Here is a 22,085-nt window from a genome sequence, read left to right as displayed (position 1 = left end):
ACTGAAAGCAATCAAGAGTAGAATCATATCCCGAGGTAATAAACAAAAGATTTAGAGCTTTCCCTCGACTTGCAATGCCATTAAGAAGCTGATATCTAAGAACTTAGTCAGGAAGAAAACTGCAACACATACCATTAAAATGATAAATTACATTCCTATAAAAAGCTTCCTCACTGTCTAACAGTTTTTTCTATTAAAAATAAAGTACAAATGAGCAACCACTTTGAATAAACAAAGGTATTATACTATCAAGTGAAGGGAAATAATTAGACAGTCATTAACTGACAGAAACTGATGGTCAATAACAACACACTTAAAACACAAACAATGAACATTTAGTCCAAAAGTGACAACTGCAGAAAAACTATGGCTAGAGATCAGTGATGTAATAAACTACAGTCTACATAAATGTGTTGATTAATAAAAAAAACAATGACCCACCTTGATTTAATGGTACCACTTGGAGAATGTTCTGATAACGGACACACTATTGCTAAAAAAAAAAAAAAAAAAAACCTTCATCAAAATTGGTGGAGAAAATATAACAGCATTTTGTGCATCCACATGCATATGCAGTGTCAGTGTCGTAACTGCCGTCTGCTTCACGCCTGCTGTGCAGCGAGCTACGTTAATTTAAGTATTAACTGTATTTTTCTTACTTGTCACTTCTTCCGTGTGTTTTCGCTTTTAGGAAGCTTTAATTGTCGAGTGCTAGTAATAGTGTTCCATAGATTTCGTGTTTCTTTTGAATACAGTCAGAGTCCCTTTAGTCAGCCATAGTGCCAGTAGTGCAAGTGTTTGTTTTGAATACAGTACAGAGATAGGTGGTGCTATTTTCATTGCTTTCTACTAGAAGTGTCTAGCAACCATAGTCGTCAACTATCACCCGCCTTTAGTGAATTAGCAGTCTAGTTAAAAGTTGATTAACTCTACAGTAAATTGATTTCTTAGGATGGATAGGTGTACGGACGCAGGAGGAGCTGGCCACTGTTCGCGTACAGCTGAACTTGTTGATGGCCGTGGTCAGCCGTCTTCAGGCTGCTGCCTCGGAGTATAGTGGCAGTGGGGAGTCTGGTGCGTCGCATGGTACACCCCAGGTTTTACAGGCTTCACTCACTGTCCCTGCTGTCGAGACATCTACGCAGGTACCGGGCATGGTTGGCCACCCTCTCCCCAAGAGGAGTGACGGGTTCAGCGGCGTTCGCGGCGCACGAGGCGGAGGGTCAATGTGGAGGCTGGGCGTGTGGCATCGCCCGCTCTGCCTGTGAGTCGACATGTGGCAGCTCTTTCATCAATGTCCGAACAGGCACACGGGGGGAGGGCTTTATTAGTGATTGGGAGCTCCAACGTTAGGCGAGTGATGGAGTCCCTTAGGGAAATAGCGGAAAGGTCGGGGAAGAAGGCCAGTGTTCACTCTGTCTGCTTGCCGAGAGGTCTCATCCGAGATGTGGAGGAGGCCCTGCCGGCGGCGATAGAGAGCACTGGGTGTACCCGAGTGCAAACTGTTGCTCATGTCGTAACCAATGACTCCTGCCGTCTGGGTTCAGCGGTCATCCTCAGTTCGTACAGGCGGTTGGCGGAGTTGGTGAAGGCGGAAAGCCTCGCTCGCGGGGTGGAATCTGAGCTAACTATTTGTAGTATTGTTCCCAGAACCGATCGCGGTCCTCTGGTTTGAAGCCGAGTGGAACGCTTAAACCAGAGGCTCAGACGATTCTGCAGAGATCTGCAGTGCAAATTTCTCGACCTTCGCTATCGGGTGCAGAAAAGTAGGGTCCCCCTGAATAGGTCAGTCGTGCACTACACGCAGGAAGCGTAGCAGAATACGTGTGGAGTTCACATGTGGTTTTTTTAGGTTAGAGAATTCCCTCCCTAAGCCCGACAAGACGCCTCCTGAGACGTGACAACGTAGTATTAGGCAAAACGTAACAGGGAATAACAATATTAATGTGGTAATAGTAAACTGCAGGAGCGTCTATAGAAAGGTTCCAGAACGGCTCTCATTAATAAACGGTCACAATGCCTACATAGTACTAGGGACAGAAAGTTGGCTGAAATCAGATGTAAACAGTAATGAAATTCTTAACTCAGATTGGGATGTATATCGCACAGACAGGCTGGACAGTAAAGGAGGTGTGTTTATGGCGATAAAAAGTGCAATAGTATCGAAGGAAATAGACAGAGATCCGAAATGTGAATTAATTTGGGTGAAGGTCACGATTAAAGCAGGCTCAGACATGGTAATTTGATGTCTCTATAGGCCCCCTGGCTGAGCAGCTGTTGTGGCTGAGCACCTGAAGGATAATTTGGACAATATTTCGAGTAGATTTCCCCACCATGATATAGTTCTGGGTGGAGATTTTAGTTTGCCGGATATAAACTGCGAGAGACAAACTGTCATAATGAGTGGCAGGGACAAAGAATCAAGTGAAATGTTTTTAAGTGCTTTATCTGAAAACTACCTTGAGCAGTTAAACAGAGAATCAACTCGTCGCGATAACATATTAGACCTTCTGGTGACAAACAGACCCGAGCTATTTGAATCAGTTAACGCAGAACAGGTTATCAGCGATCATATAGCGGTTCTGCATCGATGATTTCAGCCGTAAATAGAAATATTAAAAAAGGGTATGAAGATTTTTCTGTTTAGCAAAAGTGACAAAAAGCAAATTTCAGAACACTTGACGGCTCAACACAAAAGTTTTTTTCTTAAGTACAGATAGTGTTGAGGATCAGTGGACAAAGTTCAAAACCATCGTCAGTATGCATTAGATGAGTATGTGTCAAGCAAGATCGTAAGAGATGGAAAAGAGCCACCGTGGTACAACAACCGAGTTAGAAAACTGCTGCGGAAGTAAAGGGAACTTCACAGGAAACAAACACAGCCAAAACCTTGCAGACAAACAAAAGTTACGCGAAGCGAAATGTAGTGTGAGGAGGGCTATGCGAGAGGCGTTCAATGAATTCGAAAGTCAAGTTCTATGTATTGACTTGGCAGAAAGTCCTAAGAAATTTTGGTCTTATGTCAAAGCGGTAGGTGGATCAAAACAAAATGTCCAGACACTCTGTGACCAAAATGGTACTGAAACAGAGGATGACAGACTGAAGGCCGAAATACTAAATGTCTTTTTTCAAAGCTGTTTCACAGAGGAAGACTGCACTGTTTCCTTCTCTAGATTGTCGCACAGATAACAAAATGGTAGATATCGAAACAGACAATAGAGCGATAGGGACACTATTAAAATCGCTCAAAAGAGGAAAGGCCACTGGACCTGATGGGATACCAGTTCTATTTTAGACAGAGTGCCCGAAGGAACTTGCCCCCCTTCTTGCAGCGGTGTACCGTAGATCTCTAGAAGAGCGTAGCGTTCCAAAGGATTGGAAAAGGACACAGGTCATCCCCGTTTTGAAGAAAGGACGTCGAACATATGTGCAGAACTATAGACCTATATCTCTAACGTCGATCAGTTGTAGAATTTTGGAGCCCTTATTATGTTCGAGTATAATGACTGTTCTGGATACTAGAAATCTACTCAGTAAGAATCAGCATGTGTTTCGATAAAGGCGATCGCGTGAAACCCAGCTCGCGCTATTCGTCCACGAGACCCAGAGGGCCATAGACACGGGTTCCCAGGTAGATGCCGTGTTTCTTGACTTCCGCAAGGCGGTCGATACAGTTCCCCACAGTCGTTTAATGAACAAAGTAAAAGCGTATGGACTATCAGACCAATTGTGTGATTGGATTGAAGAGTTCCTAGATAACAGGACGCAGCATGTCATTCTCAATGGAGAGAAGTCTTCAGAAGTAAGTGATTTCAGGTGTGCCGCAGAGGAGTGTTGTAGGACCGTTGCTATTCACAACATACATAAATGACCATATGGATAATATTGGAAGTTCACTGAGGCTTTTTGCGGATGATGCTGTAGTATATCGAGAGGTTGTAAGAAAGGAAAATTGTACTGAAATGCACGAGAATCTGCAACGAATTAACGCATGGTGCAGGGAATGGCAATCGAATCTCAATGCAAACAAGTGTTATGTGCTGCGAATACATAGAAAGAATGATTCTTTATCATTTAGCTACAATATAGCAGGTCAGCAACTGGAAGCAGTTAATTCCATAAATTATCTGGGAGTACGCATCAGCAGTGATTTTAAATGGAATGATCATTTAAAGTTGATCGTCGGTAAAGCAGATGCCAGACTGAGATTCATTGGAAGAATCCTAAGGAAATGCAATCCGAAAACAAAGGAAGTAGGTTACAGTATGCTTGTTCGACCACTGCTTGAATAATGCTCAGCGGTGTGGGATCCATACCAGATGGGCTTGATAGAAGAGATAGAGAAGATCCAACAGAGAGCAGTGCGCTTCCTTACAGGATCATTTAGTAATTTCGAAAGCGTTACGGAGATGATAGATAAACTCCAGTGGAAGTCTCTGCAGTACAGACACTCAGTAGCTCGGTACGGGCTTTTGTTAAAGTTTCGAGAAGATACCTTCACCGTGGAGTCGAGCAGTATATTGCTCCCTCCTACGTGTATGTCTCGAAGAGACCATGAGGATAAGATCAGAGAGATTAGAGCCCACACAGAGGCATACCGACAATCCTCCTTTCCACGAACAATACAAGACTGGAATAGAAGGGAGAACCGATAGAGGTACTGAAGGTACCCTCCGTCACACACTGTCAGGTGGCTTGCAGAGTATGGGTGTAGATGAAGAAAACCATGTTAGTTTCCATAGCCACATGATTTATTACAAAATCCCAGGAAATCCTACATGCATGTAAAGTCAATGGACAGTTCCAAACCTTTCATTCAACATACAGATGAAATACTAAATTTCACAATTAGAAATGTATCTTTGAGTGGGGATACTATCATACAACACATTAACAAATGAGAGATACTGATGTGAATTCAAGACAAGTCAGTCTATGCAAGCTGAATGAGCTCCTTGCCTCTGATGAAATTCAGCTAAATTATGTAACGAATGTGCCACAAAATTAATTTCATCCTAGCTCACATTTACTGAAAATGTATTACTCAGTTAATAATCCCGTGTAACTGGAAAACACTGCAGGTCAATCCTGTTTATAAAAACAGATACATAAAATTACACACCAATATCTGTCCATTGTGGTCTACTAGAGCATAAACATAATCTCAAACGTTACAAAAATAATGGAGGAAAAGAAGCTTTTCTCAAAGAATCAGCACAGATTCAGGAAAAATTATGGGTAATGCTGCTCACTTTGTTCACATACAATATTTAGTAATCAATCAGTGAAACTCAGGTCTGTTAGAAGGGTTCTGGGAAAGTGCAGAGTATCTATAAAGGAAATCACATACTAGATAATAATGTGGCCAGTTCTAGAGTACTGCTCCTCTGTTTGGAGTCTCTATGAAGTAGACACCACAGCAAGCATCAATTGAATTCAAGAATGTATGCTAGTATTTTAACAGGTTCATATAAATCATATGAAAATAACAAAGTTATTTGGGGAACTTAACTGGGAAAGTTTGGTATTGTAATGTTACACAAATTTAGGCAAACGATTTGGCTGCCTAGAGATGGTATGAAGGGAGGTGAATTTGCTTGTGTGACTGAGGAGGACCTGCCATGCGGTCCGAGGGCCGAGTGCACATCACGTCTGGTACCTGCCAGCCAGGTGCAGATCACAGAAAAATGAGGCACATCCCATAACACAACAATATTTTCAATGTCCTTAAAACTACAGAAGTCAATATTTCACAGTGTATAAACATTTTCATAACAAACCTCTGAATTAAAAATTTTTAACAGTTCATGCGATTTCAACAAACGATATCTCAGATGATAGTATTGCACTGTAGCTGTCATCTCAGAAAGATATGTATCTATTTTATTTATTGATTTATTAAATTTTTTATATCTTTCCATTATACAAATGTTTGTCCGGACATCGTATCCTCCACAATTACACAGAAAATCAATACAGCATGAACAGCTCACATTTTTGTCATACTTGTCTATTTATTTAGAGAACATTTTACTATTTTTCCAGTAACTTTATGTGACTGTTGACTGCAAGTGCTATCAAAAAACGGTGTTAATTTAAAACTGGTCAACTGCATCTGTGATCGGACACCACAATTGAAAATAGAACCAAGATCCTTCTGCCAAGAAGGCATAAATAATTGTTTAAGTAATATTTAACAACATCTTGTCAATTAATGTGAACGATTTTGCACAAGAATACTAGCTTATTTATTTATTGACAAACCTTTATTTGTAATTATTGTGAATGATCTGAGTGTGACCAAATATTTATTACATTTCTTTATTTAAATATTGTTGCAATATATTTGTAGTTTTTGGGACATGGTCAAGTTGAGTCAAAAAATGTCTGTAGACCATAAGAATGAAGCATTTTTGATGGGGACAGCCTTCAAGCCAATGGAAAAACAGATAGCAGAACACTATGGGAGCCAAGTGGAGACTGGGACTTCTTGAGTGAAGACCTAAGGGCATGATTCAGTCACTTTTACACGAGTTCTGGAAGGAAGCAGATCTGACTGTGGTAATGAGGGGTATTTGATCATGTGGGTGATTGATTCTGGGTGGTAAACTGCCACTATAAAACTAACTTCTCAATGGCCTTTATTATTTCAAGAGGTCTGAAAATAGTTCAGTGTGGGATTCTAACTTTTTCCAATTGTATTATGGAACTCAGGATAGACAGAGTATGAGTTACTATCCTTGGTATTGTGTGTGTTAATTTGTGAAACCATCAAGTTGAACTCTGAAATGTGTTTGAGCTGGTGAAGATTTTGTGTATTGTGATTATGAAATGGACTTAGGTTTTTATGTATTTTTGACTACAATTTAGTTTGAGAATTTTGTTACCGTTCTCATAACATTGTCAACTTCAGCATTTCATATGGGCATATTCTGTCTGTATTTCAATTGACTGTCATAAGACCACTTGTTTATTTGAGATGTCCTTCCTTAAATAAACATTATTCAGCACAACTCTGTCATATACATCATTGACAGATGTTAGAATATAGCCCTTGTCATTTAACTTTAATCTGTATATCTGAGTATTTTATTAACTTGCAATTTAGGTCAATGCATAGACTATTTGACTGCAGGATCACAGCTATAGATTATTATTTGCAGCAAATTACCTGCGAGGCATGAAAGCAGATGTACATGGGTTGAGCCTATGATTAAATCGAGGTATTCTTTTTAAACAGAGCTGTGCATAGCCAAAGTAACTAAAGTACAAGTAACCACATATAAAGCTGTAACTGGTTTACTCGTATTGGATGCTGTTTACGAAGAATAACTACATATAGCAGTAACCATTAGATATTGTTGCAGTATGAAGATGACATTCTTCACCCAAGACCCTGTCAGGCAAACTTAACAAGGTGATAGTTGAGGAATTTTGTGTGACAAGGTATATACAGGACGATTCAGCAAGAATGTCACATAATTTGTGAGGTGATGACAGAATAATGGTGGGACAGATGTCTGATCTATCCTACACGAGACGTTCAAAAAGTCTCCCACCCATCTCAATGCTCTTGTTAACACATTAGAGGGTGTGTGGTGTTGCACATTGAATGTCATCTTTGCGGGCTACAATGCCGACAACAGCACCAATGGAGTGAGTGCCAAGTTAATGAGTCTGGCATGGCCAATCCACCGGTAAAGAAATGTGTTATTCAGATACTAGGACACTTGTCTGCTACAGTGAATCCATGAGCCATCACACTGCAGGTACATTTGCCATCATTGATCTACCGTCATGTCTCCCAAAAGTGCAGGTAGGTCTTTTACAGGAAATGTGGATATGCTGCAGCTCTCAGATGAATTGGCAGGAACACAAGCCCTATCACCAAGTCACCAATCATACCACACCAGAAGTTCACTGAGAAACTAGGAATTTTGTTTCCGTGGTGTCATGTGGGTTCCCCATCATACAAGTATGAGAACTGCAGCTGTTCATAATACCACTGTGTGTAAATGTAGCATCATTTGTAAATAAAGTGTATTGCACATCTTTGCATTCAGGCAGCCATTCACAGAATTGTTGTGTGCTTACTGAGTCACCTGGATGCACATATTGCACAGGCTGCACATGGAATGGGTACAAGCCCTCAGAATGTAACATATGCCACACTCATGTTTGTGGAATATCGAGTTGATGGCTAGTGCTTAATGTAATACTGGTGGGACTCAGTTGTATAATTGCAACAGTGTCGTCCATTCCCTCAACTGACTGGACACCCTCATATTCTGATGTTACGTGTATACAGGGTACTGTTTAGGATTCAGGTCATGTTTGAAAAACCCTGGTACAAGGGGTTCGTCGATCAAGAAAACGTTTATGATACTCCCTCATTACAGTACCCATACACAACCAACAGGCCTGTGTATTCTGCACGACTGAATGTATGCAGCATATTGGTATTCACAGACACAATGGACTTGCTCAATTAAACAACACCCATGCATGACACACACATGACCTCATGACTGCTCACTGATCCAACACATGATCGCACACTGGGTACAATTGCAGCTGTTGCCTCTGTGTCGACGTCACAGTGTTGTCACCTGTTGGCGTCATCTGACTCTGCATTGTTCTGTCCATCACCGTGCCTACACAGCATTTTGGTAAGTAATATTCACACTTGTCTTCATATCCATTTATTCCAAGATGTGTGTAGTCTTCAATCTACTCCAGTTTCTGAATGATGGAAAATCCAACACAGGTTCCATAGGACTTTTTTGGTTTATTTTCACAAGTGGAATCATATCACAAACTGTGTGGCATTTCTCCTGAATCACCTTGTACATATAGCCTTTTTCTCTAACTCAATACACAAATGGGGAAGTACAGAAAATTAATATTGGTGCCAAGCACCCTCTGCCATGCATTGTATGTAGCTTGATATGTGGAAGTAAGACATATCACTTTTTTCCATAACATTTTAAATTGTTTAATTTTTCAACTTTCTTAACAGACCGCTGTGAACTATGTAGTGACCCACTCGATATCTAGTAGCTGTGGCTCACACGGTCAAGTGAAGGGATGCTCAACCTATTTAGGCTTCAGATCTACTTCATGCAATTTAGGCCATTTACAGAACTACTGACTTAAAAATTCATAAAGCCTCAAGCGCAAAACAACACTGTGGCCAAAATTAAGCATTTTAATTACACTAAATACATAACAGGTAAGTTTCTCTGCATCAAAAGTTGTATGCTTACTATCCAGTTTTCGAGATATTACACTTGTCGAAGAAATTAAAACATATACCATCATAAATGCTGAAATAATTTGGTGAGAAACTTGTGTTTGCACATAATCGACCAGATTATTACAATCTTGTAATAATTACAAGGGTTGGCCGAAAAAAGTGCTAACCCACAAGAGTTTTGAGCTATTGTGTGTTTGGTTAAATCTGTAAGTCTTCGATCACAACGGACTTAGCTATAACTTTTTCTATAAATTGTTCCACTATTTCTTTAACTATGTAATATCTTACATGCATTAGACACTGCTGGTCAGTCCTTCTCCAGTGAGTACCTGCAGAACTTTTGAGAGCAAGTACGTGATTTTTATTACCATACATGATGGAAGAATATACAAAGTTGTTAAACGCAGGAAAGAAAAAGAAACTATTATTATAATAAAACTAAAACATTAACAATGTAACAATTTCAGTTTTTATCCTCAGTTTAGTTGGAGCATAAAGTGTTTCTGAGTTCTGTGTTCATTTTCTTTTGTTTACAAAACTGAATACTAGAAGACTAAATTTTCAAAATAAAATAATCTTAAATGGAATATGTATAACACATTCATGAAGAAAACAGTGGGTTTTAGTTAATTGTTGTCACAACTCTAATAAAGTAATTCTAGATTCCAGAAGAAATTAAAAATGTCATTCTTGAGATATGATAGATTTCCTTCGCACTTCAGTGGACATTTACGCAGTTCGTCAACAGATTCTCCAGGAACTGCTTCCCGTTTACAGTTTCTATAAGGTCGGCCTGCCTGAATTCCTTCTCTGATTGTTTCTTTCCTTCTTAGCAATAATTCTGTTCCTTCTTCAGGTCTGTTGTTATCTATCTGAACTAGGATGTGACGAACTGCTTTCTACTATTCTTTTGGTGAATGTAGATTGTGCTTCTTCCTCAAAATAAAACCACACAAACATTTGTTGAGGGCTGAAACAGGATAACGTGTGTGTGTTTGAGGTTTACGGGCGCTAAACAGCGTGGTCATCAGCGCCCAAGCGCATAGAAACAGGAACACAGGCGGCGAAGGGACGAAGACGGACGCCGAACAAGGAGAACGGCTAAAAGACACAGGCCTGACGCAGTTCCAAATGCGCACATACAGAGGCAAAACAAGAGGAGAAGAAACACACTAAAAAAGGAAAGGAAACACAAGGAAAAGAGAACAGATACCGAAGTGAAACAAGGAGGTAATCGTGACTGGCGGACCTCTTACCTAAAAACTGGGTGAGCCAGTCACCCAGCAGCACATTAAAACCTTCTCCCTAAAATCCGAGGCAACAGATTGGACAGGACACAAAACCGTAAAACCTTAACTACAGTCGCTGCGTCGTCTTGCAAAATAGAGGGCAAATCCGGTGGCAAGGAAACCACCGCCCTCTGGTCAGAGAATAAAAGACAGTCAAGTAAAATGTGGCGGACAGTAATCTGGACGCCACAAGCACTGCAGATTGGGGGGTTCTCCCGCCGGAGTAAAAAACCATGCGTGAAGGGACTGTGTCCAATGCGGAGGCGAGTGAGGAGAACCTCATCCCGCCTGTATGACTGGTAGGACGTACGCCATGGTCGCGTAGTGGCCTTTACCAGACGCAGCTTATTGTCAGAAACTGCCAACCACTCCTCTTCCCATTGACGCATAACACGAAAACGCAAAAGGGAGGTTACAGCATGGAGGGGGACGGCACATTCAACAACGTGAGGGAGGGAACATGCATCTTTGGCAGCCACATCCGCCAGTTCGTTTCCCCTAATACCCACGTGCCCCGGCACCCAGCAGAAAGAAACCTCCTTCCCCTGCCGTTGCAGGTGGAGTAGGGCATCATGGATGTTCTGGACGACCGTATCCGCTGGGTACAAGTGTTGAATGGTCTGAAGGGCACTCAGGGAGTCAGAACAGATGAGGAACTTAATACTGGGAACACATCTCATCTGCTCCAATGCCCGCAATATTGCAAACAATTCGGCATCGAGGATGGTAAACACCGCAGGAAGCCGTAACTTGACGACTCGATCAGGGAAAACAACAGCACAACCAACAGTGTCCCCCTGTTTAGAGCCATCTGTGAATACAGGTACATGGTCCGGATGCTGGTTTAAAATATCGTAAAATAAGGAGGTAAAAACAAACGCCAGAGTGCAGTTCCTCCGGTTCTCCGACAAGTCTAAAAGGATGCTGGGCCTCTGGAGCAACCAGGGAGGCAGGAGAGTAAAACCTTGTCGTTGGGGGGCCACACGCTCCACACCAAGGGACTCAAGCAAATGCTTGGCACGAATCCCAAATGGTTTTGTTGCCCTGGGACGACTGGAAAAGAGACGTTCCATAGGCGGTCGGGCAACGGTAGGGTACGCAGGGGAGGTAGGACAGGCAAGGAAATGACACACCCGTCGCACCATGAGGAGTTTCCGCCGGATGGCGAGCGGCGGTTCCCCTGCCTCAGCACACAGGCTGGGGATGGGACTGGTACGGAAGGCACCAGTGGCCAGCCTGATACCCTCATGGTGTACTGCGTCAAGGATCTTCAGATACGAAGGCCTTGCTGACCCATACACGGTGCAAGCATAGTCAAGACGCGATCGGACGAAAGCCCTATAAAACTGCAGCAGACGTGCCCGATCTGCTCCCCAGGACCGATGGCTCAGACACTTCAAAATATTCAGTGCCTTCAGGGCCCGCACCTTGAGGTCTTTAAGGTGAGGCAACCACGACAACTTGGAATCAAAAGTGAGGCCCAGGAACCTCACAGTGTCTCTAAAAGGAAGAACGGTGTCCCTCAGACGCAATTCAGGGGAGGTAAAAAGACGCCGAGAACGATTAAAATGAACACACACAGATTTGTCTGCAGAAAAGGTAAAACCCGTCTTTGCAGTCCATGCCTCTAAGCGCTTTATCGTAAGCTGTAACTGCCGACTAGCACTGACAAGACTGGAGGAAGAACAGAAAACAGCAAAATCGTCCACAAACAAGGAGCATTGGGCAGGACTCCGGATAGTGGACGTGATACTGTCAATAGCAATGGCAAAGAGGGTGACACTTAAAACGCTGCCCTGAGGAACACCATTCTCCTGCACGTACAAATCCGATAGCACATTACCAACCCGATACCGAAAGAGGCGGTGAGAAAGAAAGGACCGAATGAAGATGGGGAGACGGCCACGAAAGCCCCACTCATGGAGTTGATTGAGGATAAGGCGGCGCCAAGTAGTGTCATACGCCTTATTAATGTCAAAGAAGACCCCTAGACAATGCTGGTTACGTAGAAAGGCCTGCTGGATGGCGGCCTCAAGCAGGGTCAAGTTGTCTATAGTGGAACGACATCTCCGAAAGCCACACTGAGAGGGGCTAAGGAGCTGCCTGGTCTCGAGCAGCCAAACCAGGCGGCGGTTGACCATGCGTTCCAACGTCTTCCCAACACAGCTCGTCAAGGCAATACTCCGATAACTACTGGGATGCGTTCGGTCCTTCCCTGGTTTGAGGAGGGGAATCAAAATTGCCTCCCTCCACGAGTCAGGGTACGTGCCAGATAACCATATCATATTGAAACAGTTCAGGAGAACTTCCTTGGATGGCAGCCACAGGTGCCGCAGCATGCTGTACCGGATTTGATCATGACCAGGCGCAGTATCATGAGCCACAGACAGCGCAGAATCCAGTTCCCACATTGTGAAGGGGCAGTTATAGGGTTCAGAATTTAGAGACCGGAAGTCCAAGTGACCCCTTTCGACGGCAGTGCGGTAGCGGCAGAAATCTGGATCACAGTTAATAGTGGCGGTAGATTCCGCAAAATGCATGGCCAGTGTCTGGGCAATGTCTCTCGGCGCCGTGAGGAGACATCCCTGATGCAGCAATGCCGTGACAGGTAGCTGGCTGAGTTTTCCGGAAATCCTCTTGATGGCTTCCCATACTTTCGTAGAACTAGTGGAGCGAGAGATGGAATTCAAGAACGATTGCCATGACCGTCGTTTGCTCTCTTTAATCACTCGCCGCGCTCTGGCCCTTGCCACCCGAAAGGCCGCAAGATTGTCAGCTGAGGGACGGCACTTGAAGCGGCGCAGTGCTGCACGGCGGGCGCGGATGGCTGAGTGGCACTCACTGGTCCACCAAGGGGCAGGACGCCTCTTGGGATGACCGGATGATCGTGGGATTGACAATTCAGCAGCATGAGAGATCACGGCTGCAACATGGTCTACCCATTCGTGGACGCTGGCACGGTGTTCCAAAACAGCCAGTTGGCTGAAAAGTGTCCAGTCAGCTCTGCAAAGGTGCCACCGGGGCGGCACTGGTAATGCCACAGCCTCATCCAGGAGGCGAATCCAGAGGGGGAAGTGGTCACTAGAATGGAGGTCAGCTGCAGCCTCCCACAGAGCAGAATCCGCGAGTGCTGGAGAGCAAAAGGAAAGGTCAATAGCCGATGACGATCCGGAAGCAGTACAGAAATGAGTGGGAGCACCAGAGTGGAGGAGGCACAGTTCTTCAGACATCATGACGCTTTCCAGAATGCGACCCCTGGGGCAAGTAGTCGGAGAGCCCTATAAGACATTATGAGCGTTGAAGTCCCCCAGAAGAAGAAATGGGCGAGGGAGTTGGCTAATAAGGTCCGTGAGAGCCTCAGAGTCTATCGCATCCGGAGGTGGTAAATAAACAGAACAGACTGTGAGCCTCTGACCCACAAGAATGTCAACTGCAACTGCTTGCAAGTCGGTGACGAGAGGGAGCTCAGATGAGGGGTGCACATCACGGTCAAAAACCGCAACACCACCCTTTGCCCTTTGCCCCGTCAGATCATCTTTTCGATATGCGGTATAGCCGCGTAAAGAAGGAGAATCAGTGGCCTGAAAATGTGTCTCTTGGATACATAAGCACAAGGGGCACTCTCGTATGAGGAGTTGTAATTCGGCCACATGCGTCCTGAAACCATTCAGGTTCCACTGTAATATGGGAGCCAGTGATCAGGGTGGCTGAACTTTCACCCTGCCTCTGTGCTTTGGAGGAGAGACCGTACTGGCCGGAGATTTATTCCTGGGGCGAGAAGATCGCCCCCGGTCGACATCAATGTCCATAAGATCCGATGACGACCCACGGGAGATGTCAGACAGTACGATGGCATCATCATCGGACCGACGCTGACTAGTCTCCTCAGGTGGCAGAACCTTCATCTTCTGAGGCTTTGTCTTGGGGGGCTTGGAATGCAGAGCCTTGTCAACAGTTGGAGGTTGACTCGCCTGGGCAGAAGGCGCCATATGGGGGGAGGCTGGAAGTACCTCAATGTCAGCAACCACGGCCTTGTCCGATGTAGCGGGGAGAGCCGCAGATTGCAAAACAAACGCAGCAGCACAAGTGCACTGGCAAGCGCAGGTTTTAGTGCTAACACTAGCAACCTCCGTTTGTGTAGCAACAGTGGCCAGTTGTACCGGTTTTTTGAGAGCGGAAGCGAAAGATGTGGAAAACACAGGAGGTTCCATGGCCTTAAAGATCTTCTTGGCCTCACCATAGGGGATGCGCTTAGATGTTTTAATCTCCTGTACCTTCCGCTCTTCGAGATAGATGGGGCAGATCCGGCTCCAGACAGGGTGACTCCCAGAGCAATTCACGCACTTCACAGGCGATGAACAATCGGCTCCGTCATGGGCAGGCTGACCACATTTACCACACGTGGCTATCCCATTGCACCCCAAAGTAGTATGCCCAAAGCGCTGACATTTAAAACAGCGCATTGGGTTGGGGAAATATGGCCGTATGGACAAACGTAAGAACCCCGCTTTAACATGCTCCGGGAGTCTCGGGCAACTGAATGTGAGAATAAACGAGTCAGATTTGACGAGGTCCCCATTGACTCGTTTCATAATGTGCTGCACGTCAACAATTCCTTTGTCAGCCCACTCAGATTTCAGCACGTCTATGGGGATATCCACCAAGTCCCTACACGTCACAACACCCTTACTATAGTTCAAAGTGGAGTGGAGCTCAGTCTCGACAGCGTACTCTCCTAGACAATTTGCTTTCCGAAGGGCAGCGACTTGACGGGAACTAGAAGTTTCAACTAACAGAGTCCCATTGCGCAGTCGCTTTACAGATTTCAGTGTTCCTGCAATTCCCTCAAGACCCTTGTGGATGTAAAAGGGAGAAACCCTCTCAAAGCTACCCTCCTTCCTTTTAATAATCAAAAACACATTCTGATTATCAGCATGTGCTCCGTTACTACATTCTGTTAAACCTCTAGCAACACCAGGCGCTGGAGGACTCGCAGCGCGTAGCCGCTTTTTCGATTGGGTGTGTTTTCCTACCAGCGGCCCACCCAAGCCACTGGTAGGGGGAAATGTAGAGGTCGAAGGGTCCACTGTGGTCCCACGAGCAGCTAGGGAACTAAAAGTCCGCTCAGACAGAGCCCCGCGTGCCTGAGTAAGCCTTATACAACTGGGGTGCGGCAGGTGCCCCAGAGGTTGCCCGCTTGCGACTGTTCCACCCCAACAGCCATGCATCTTCTAGGCGCGGAGCACACCGAAAGATTGAGGGGTTTTTATAGAGCTTGGCCTTCCTCGCAATCCAGGCGGTCAAGCCAAGATTACCATTCCCCGCAGCACACAACATTTCACCGCCGCGCCGTACGGTGGTCGCTGAAGCATGTCCGGGGGTTACGGTGACAGGACACTGGCGGCGCAGACCAGTCCCCAGCTCAGGACCCCGGGGTCGCCAAGCCCGTACTCAGCAAGTGAAACAGGATAAAAATCATGCAAGCCCCGAGTGTTTAGCATTAGGGCGAAAACAATGATAACCCTCAAACACATCTACAACAGGTATATTTGTTGTTACACAATGAGAAAGTGGTTATAACAACCTTACAAGGATTTACTGATATATTTTATGTTAAGTTTATGAACTGTTAACGTTACTGAAGTCCCTAAAATTTTTCTAAATGCTATGCATAACCATGTTAGGGTGCATTGGTGGTAATATAATACCAAGCCACACTTACAGAATTTTTATAAAAATAATGTAATTACTGGTGTGTGATGAGGATCAACATCACTGTCATCAATAAATGGATTATTTTTATTGTTATTAACATACTTGCCAAATAGCCTTCTCTTTATCTGATGACAAGATTTCATTACAACTGCCACGTTTTCTCTATAGCATAGCACTGTTTTCACCTGATGATAAAAACAAAGCTACGGTAAGATAATACAATGTGCATAGCTGTCGGCATTTTCCAGTGGTATAAAAGTGAACTTCGTGTTATCAGCATGTGGTGCAACTGAAATCACAACAGTAATCCCAAAATTTCACTACTCTACATTAATTATTTTTTGGTGTAGCATTTTTTTCCAGTCAGTGGATTTGATTTGAAGATGTGATAATGTATCTTTGAGAATTCACAAGTGTGATCAGGCTAATTATCACAGAATTAAGGGTTAGCAGTTTCTTCTGCTAAACACTTCAATTTGTCACATGCAACCTTACATGGTCTGAAAGATGAAAATCAGTCATTTTATTTCTACACTTAGATTTCACTATGTTCACTGTTGAAAATTCTGTCTCAGATGCATAAACTGATCCAAAAAACGATAAAACATACAATACCACTTTTACAGTATTTGAGCAGGATTATACACCAACTAATTTCCAAAAGTTATCTTCATTGTATCAGAAAACTTCTTACTCCGCATCCCACTACCAACAGCTGCTTCTGATTTTAAGTCTTTGTGAACCATTCTAAAATGGTGTTCAATATTTCTGTTTTTAGGTGTGGCTGAGGTAGCATTATATATCAAACATATACACCTAACTCTAAGCATTCTAACAAAAAACTTTTCTTACCACTCACCATGCAAGTGGTACGTTTTCCTATGTTTCCCTGCACTCATTTATTCACAAACACGTTACAAAATGAGAACTGTAACTAAGCAGGTTGATTCCCTTGTTCTGATCAGTAGCACTCGGCAGCAGTGGGGAGACTTTGTGTCGTAGTGATTTAGAGATGTTTGTTGCAAATGTACAGCATACTTGGTGCTGACTGCATTGTCACTGGACTGCATTGTTGCTGTAGTATGAGTTCTCACACTATTCTGATTGCGACTGTTTTGAAAATGAGTGATGTGGTGGGTGTTTGACATGTCAACAGAAACAGCCATCTCAGTTTCAATAGCAAAAAGTATTTAACTGATCATTATCTCTGTTGTGCACATTTTTGTTTTGTGGAATCTCAAAAACAGATGCTCATGTTGCCTCCTTGATACAGAGCATGTTTTCCCTCACACTGCATCTAATCTTGCGGCAAATCGCTCACCACCAACCCCGCTGACATGTCAACTTACTCGTGAGTAGTAACCTCACCATGCAGGAGGAAAGACTGTTGGAGACAATGTTGTCAAATTTACTGCCTGCAAATGCTTTGCATAACACTCATTATTAACAAACTGGTATTTTACTAAAACACCTCATTTACCCTCCCCCCATGAACCATGGACCATGCCATTGGTGGGGAGGATTGCGTGGCTCAATGATACAGATAGCCGTACCATAGGTGCAACCACAACGGAGGGGTATCTGTTGAGAGGCCTGACAAACGTGTGGTTCCTGAAAAGGGGCAGCAGCCTTTTCAGTAGTTGCAGGGGCAACAGTCTGGATGATTGACTGATCTGGCCTTGTAATAATAACCAAAACGGCCTTGCTGTGCTGGTACTGCGAACGGCTGAAAGCAAGGGGAAACTACAGCTGTAATTTTTCCCGAGGGCATGCAGCTTTACTGTATGATTAAATGATGATGGCGTCCTCTTGGGTAAAATATTCCGGAGGTAAAATAGTCCCTCATTCGGATCTCCGGGCGGGGACTACTCAAGAGGATGTCTTTATCAGGAGAAAGAAAACTGGCGTTCTACGGGTCGTAGCGTGGAATGTCAGATCCCTTAATCGGGCAGGTAGGTTAGAAAATTTAAAAAGGGAAATGGATAGGTTAAAGTTAGATATAGTGGGAATTAGTGAAGTTCGGTGGCAGGAGGAATAAGACTTTTGGTCAGGTGAATACAAAATTATAAATACAAAATCAAATAGGGGTAATGCGAGGAGTAGGTTTAATAATGAATAAAAAAATAGGAGTGCGCGTAAGCTACTACAAACAGCATAGTGAACGCATTATTGTGGCCAAGATAGACACGAAGCCCATGCCTACTACAGTAGTACAAGTTTATATGCAAACTAGCTCTGCAGATGACGAAGAATTTGAAGAAATGTATGATGAGATAAAAGAAATTATTCAGGTAGTACAGGGAGACAAAAATTTAAGAGTCATGGGTGACTGGAATTCGAGTGTAGGAAAAGGGAGAGAAGGAAACGTAGTAGGTGAATATGGACTGGGGCAAAGTAATGAAAGAGGAAGCCGCCTGGTAGAATTTTACACAGAGCACAACTTAATCATAGGTAATACTTGGTTCAAAAATCATAAAAGAAGGCTGTATACATGGAAGAATCCTGGAGATACTAAAAGGTATCAGATAGATTATATAATGGTAAGACAGAGATTTAGGAACCAGGTTTTAAATTGTAGGACATTTCCAGAGGCAGATGTGCACTCTGACCACAATCTATTGGTTATGAACTGTAGATTAAAACTGAATAAATTGCAAAAAGGTGGGAATTTAAGGAGACGGGACCTGGATAAACTGTCTAAACCAGAGGTTGTACAGAGTTTCAGAGAAAGCATAAGGGAACAATTGACAAGAATGGGGGAAAGAAATACAGTACAAGAAGAATGGGTAGCACTGAGGGATGAAGTAGTGAAGGCACAGAGGATCGAGTAGGTAAAAAGACGAGGACTAGTAGAAATCCTTGGGTAACAGAAGAAATATTGAATTTAATTGACGAAAGGAGAAAATATAAAAATGCAGTAAATGAAGCAGGCAAAAAGGAGTACAAGCATTTCAAAAATGAGATCGACAGGAAGTGCAAAATGGCTAAGCAGGCATGGCTATAGGACAAATGTAAGGATGTGGAGGCTTATCTCACTAGGGGTAAGATAGATACAGCATACAGGAAAATTAAAGAGACTTTTGGAGAAAAGAGAGCCACTTGTATGAATATCAAGAGCTCAGATGGAAGCCCAGTCCTAACCAAAGAAGGGAAAGCAGAAAGGTGGAAGGAGTATATAGAGGGTTAATACAAGGGCAATGTACTTGAGGACAATATTATAGAAACGGAAGAGAATGTAGATGAAGATGAAATGGGAGATACAATACTGCGTGAAGAGTTTGACAGAGCACTGAAAGACCTGAGTCGAAACAAGGCCCCGGGAGTAGACAACATTCCATTAGAACTACTGACGGCCTTGGGAGAGCCAGTATTGTCAAAACTGTTCCATCTGGTGAGCAAGATGTACGAGACAGGTGAAATACCCTCAGACTTCAAGAAGAATATAATAATTCCAATCCCAAAGAAAGCAGGTGTTGACAGATGTGAAAATTACCGAACTATCAGTTTAATAAGCCACAGCTGCAAAATACTAACACGAATTCTTTACAGACGAATGGAAAAACTGACAGAAGCCGACCTCGGGGAAGATCAGTTTGGATTCCATAGAAATGTTGGAACACATGAGGCAATACTGACCTTACAACTTATCTTAGAAGAAAGATTAAGGAAAGGCAAACCTACGTTTCTAGCATTTGTAGACTTAGAGAAAGTTTTTGACAATGTTGACTGGAATACTCTCTTTCAAATTCTAAAGGTGGCAGGTGTAAAATACAGGGAGCGAAAGGCTATTTTCAATTTGTACAGAAACCAGATGGCAGTCATAAGAGTCGAGGGGCATGAAAGGGAAGCAGTGGTTGGGAAGGGAGTGAGGCAGGGTTGTAGCCTCTCCCCGATGTTATTCAATCTGTATATTGAGCAAGCAGTAAAGGAAACAAAAGAAAAGTTCGGAGTAGGTATTAAAATCCATAGAGAAGAAATAAAAACTTTTTGAGGTTTGCCGATGACATTGAAATTCTGTCAGAGACGGCAAAGGATTTGGAAGAGCAGTTGAACGGAATGGACAGTGTCTTGAAAGGAGAATATAAGATGAACATCAACATAAGCACAACAAGGATAATGGAATGTAGTCGAATTATTGAATTAAGTCGGATGATGCTGAGGGTATTAGATTAGGAAATGAGACACTTGAAGTAGTAAAGGAGTTTTTCTATTTGGGGAGCAAAATAACTGATGATGGTCGAAGTAGAGAGGATATAAAATGTAGACTGGCAATGGCAAGGAAAGCGTTTCTGAAGAAGAGAAATTTGTTAACATCGAGTATAGATTTTAGTGTCAGGAAGTCGTTTCTGAAAGTATTTGTATGGAGTGTAGCCATGTATGAAAGTGAAACATGGACAATAAATAGCTTGGACAAGAAGAGCATAGAAGCTTTCGAAATGTGGTGCTACACAAGAATGTTGAATATTAGGTGGGTAGATCACGTAACTAATGAGGAGGTACTGAATAGGATTGGGGAGAAGAGAAGTTTGTGGCACAACTTGACTAGAAGGAGGGATCGGCTGGTAGGACATGTCCTGAGGCATGAAGGGATCACGAATTTAGCATTGGAGGGCAGCGTGGAGGGTAAAAATCGTAGAGGGAGACCAAGAGATGAGTACAGTAAGCAGATTCAGAAGGATGTAGGTTGCAGTAGGTACTGGGAGATGAAGGAGCTTGCACAGGATAGATTAGCATGGAGAGCTGTGTCAAACCAGTCTCAGGACTGAAGACAAAAACAACAACCTCAACCTCATTTACACTGATTTTGGACACAGGTTTTGAAAGATTGACTACTAAGGCCATGGCAATCAACCAGTTTATCGCGAGATTGACAGGTTGAGCACATCTGGTCTAATGGAACCTGATAAATTAATAAAATAAAAAAAAAGACTACACAAAAATTGCACATGGTCAAAAATAAACTGATAAGAAAGTGTTAAATAAATGTTCAAAAATCTTAACTAGCACACAGTTAACTAAATACACAAAAAGCTAGTTATAAGTGTTAAAGACTGCATTACATAAACTGTAACTGACCCCAACTACAAGAAGTTGTTCTTGTTATGTTTAAACTCCGCCACACGGTTTCCTGAAAATGGACATTTATTAGAAACAAGAATTAACAACAGAGCTTGGCTTCATTCTTTTGTGGCTTACAGTGTGTTTGACAAATTCCAGTTAGTGTAAAGTATATTACAGAGCTGCAACATGAACCACAAGTGTGCCATATGCTATTGATGACTCTCCTGAATTCTCAAGGATACATTACCACTGCTTCGAACCAAATGCACAGACAGGGAAAAAAAAATTGCAACACCAAAAACTGATCAATGTAGGACAAATGAAATTTTGGGAATACCTTTGTCTAGCAAGCATATTTAAGTGATCAACACTGCAAGACCACAGGTTAATGTAAGTGCAAGATAAGTCATTGCAAATGTAAAATGCTGGTACATTAATAACCAGTGTAACCACCAGAGTGTTGAATACAAGCATGGAAATGTGCCTTATACATGTGCCTGATGTCAGTTTGTGGGATTGAGTTCCACGCTTGTTGCACTTGGTCAGTGAATGCTGGTTGTGGATGATGTTGAAGTTGTCATCTGATGACGTCCCATATGTGCTCGATTGGAGACAGAGCTGGTGACCGAGCAGACAGAGGCACCACATCGACACTATGTAAAACATGTCGAGTTACAACGGCGGTATGTGGGTGAGTGTTATCCCGTTGGAAAACATCCCCTGGAATACTTATAAATTATAGAGTGCAGCAATCAGTCGTCTTT

The sequence above is a fragment of the Schistocerca gregaria genome, chromosome X, assembly GCF_023897955.1.
Source record: "Schistocerca gregaria isolate iqSchGreg1 chromosome X, iqSchGreg1.2, whole genome shotgun sequence".
NCBI lineage: Eukaryota > Metazoa > Arthropoda > Insecta > Orthoptera > Acrididae > Schistocerca > Schistocerca gregaria.
Note: the sequence above shows the minus strand (reverse complement) of the source record.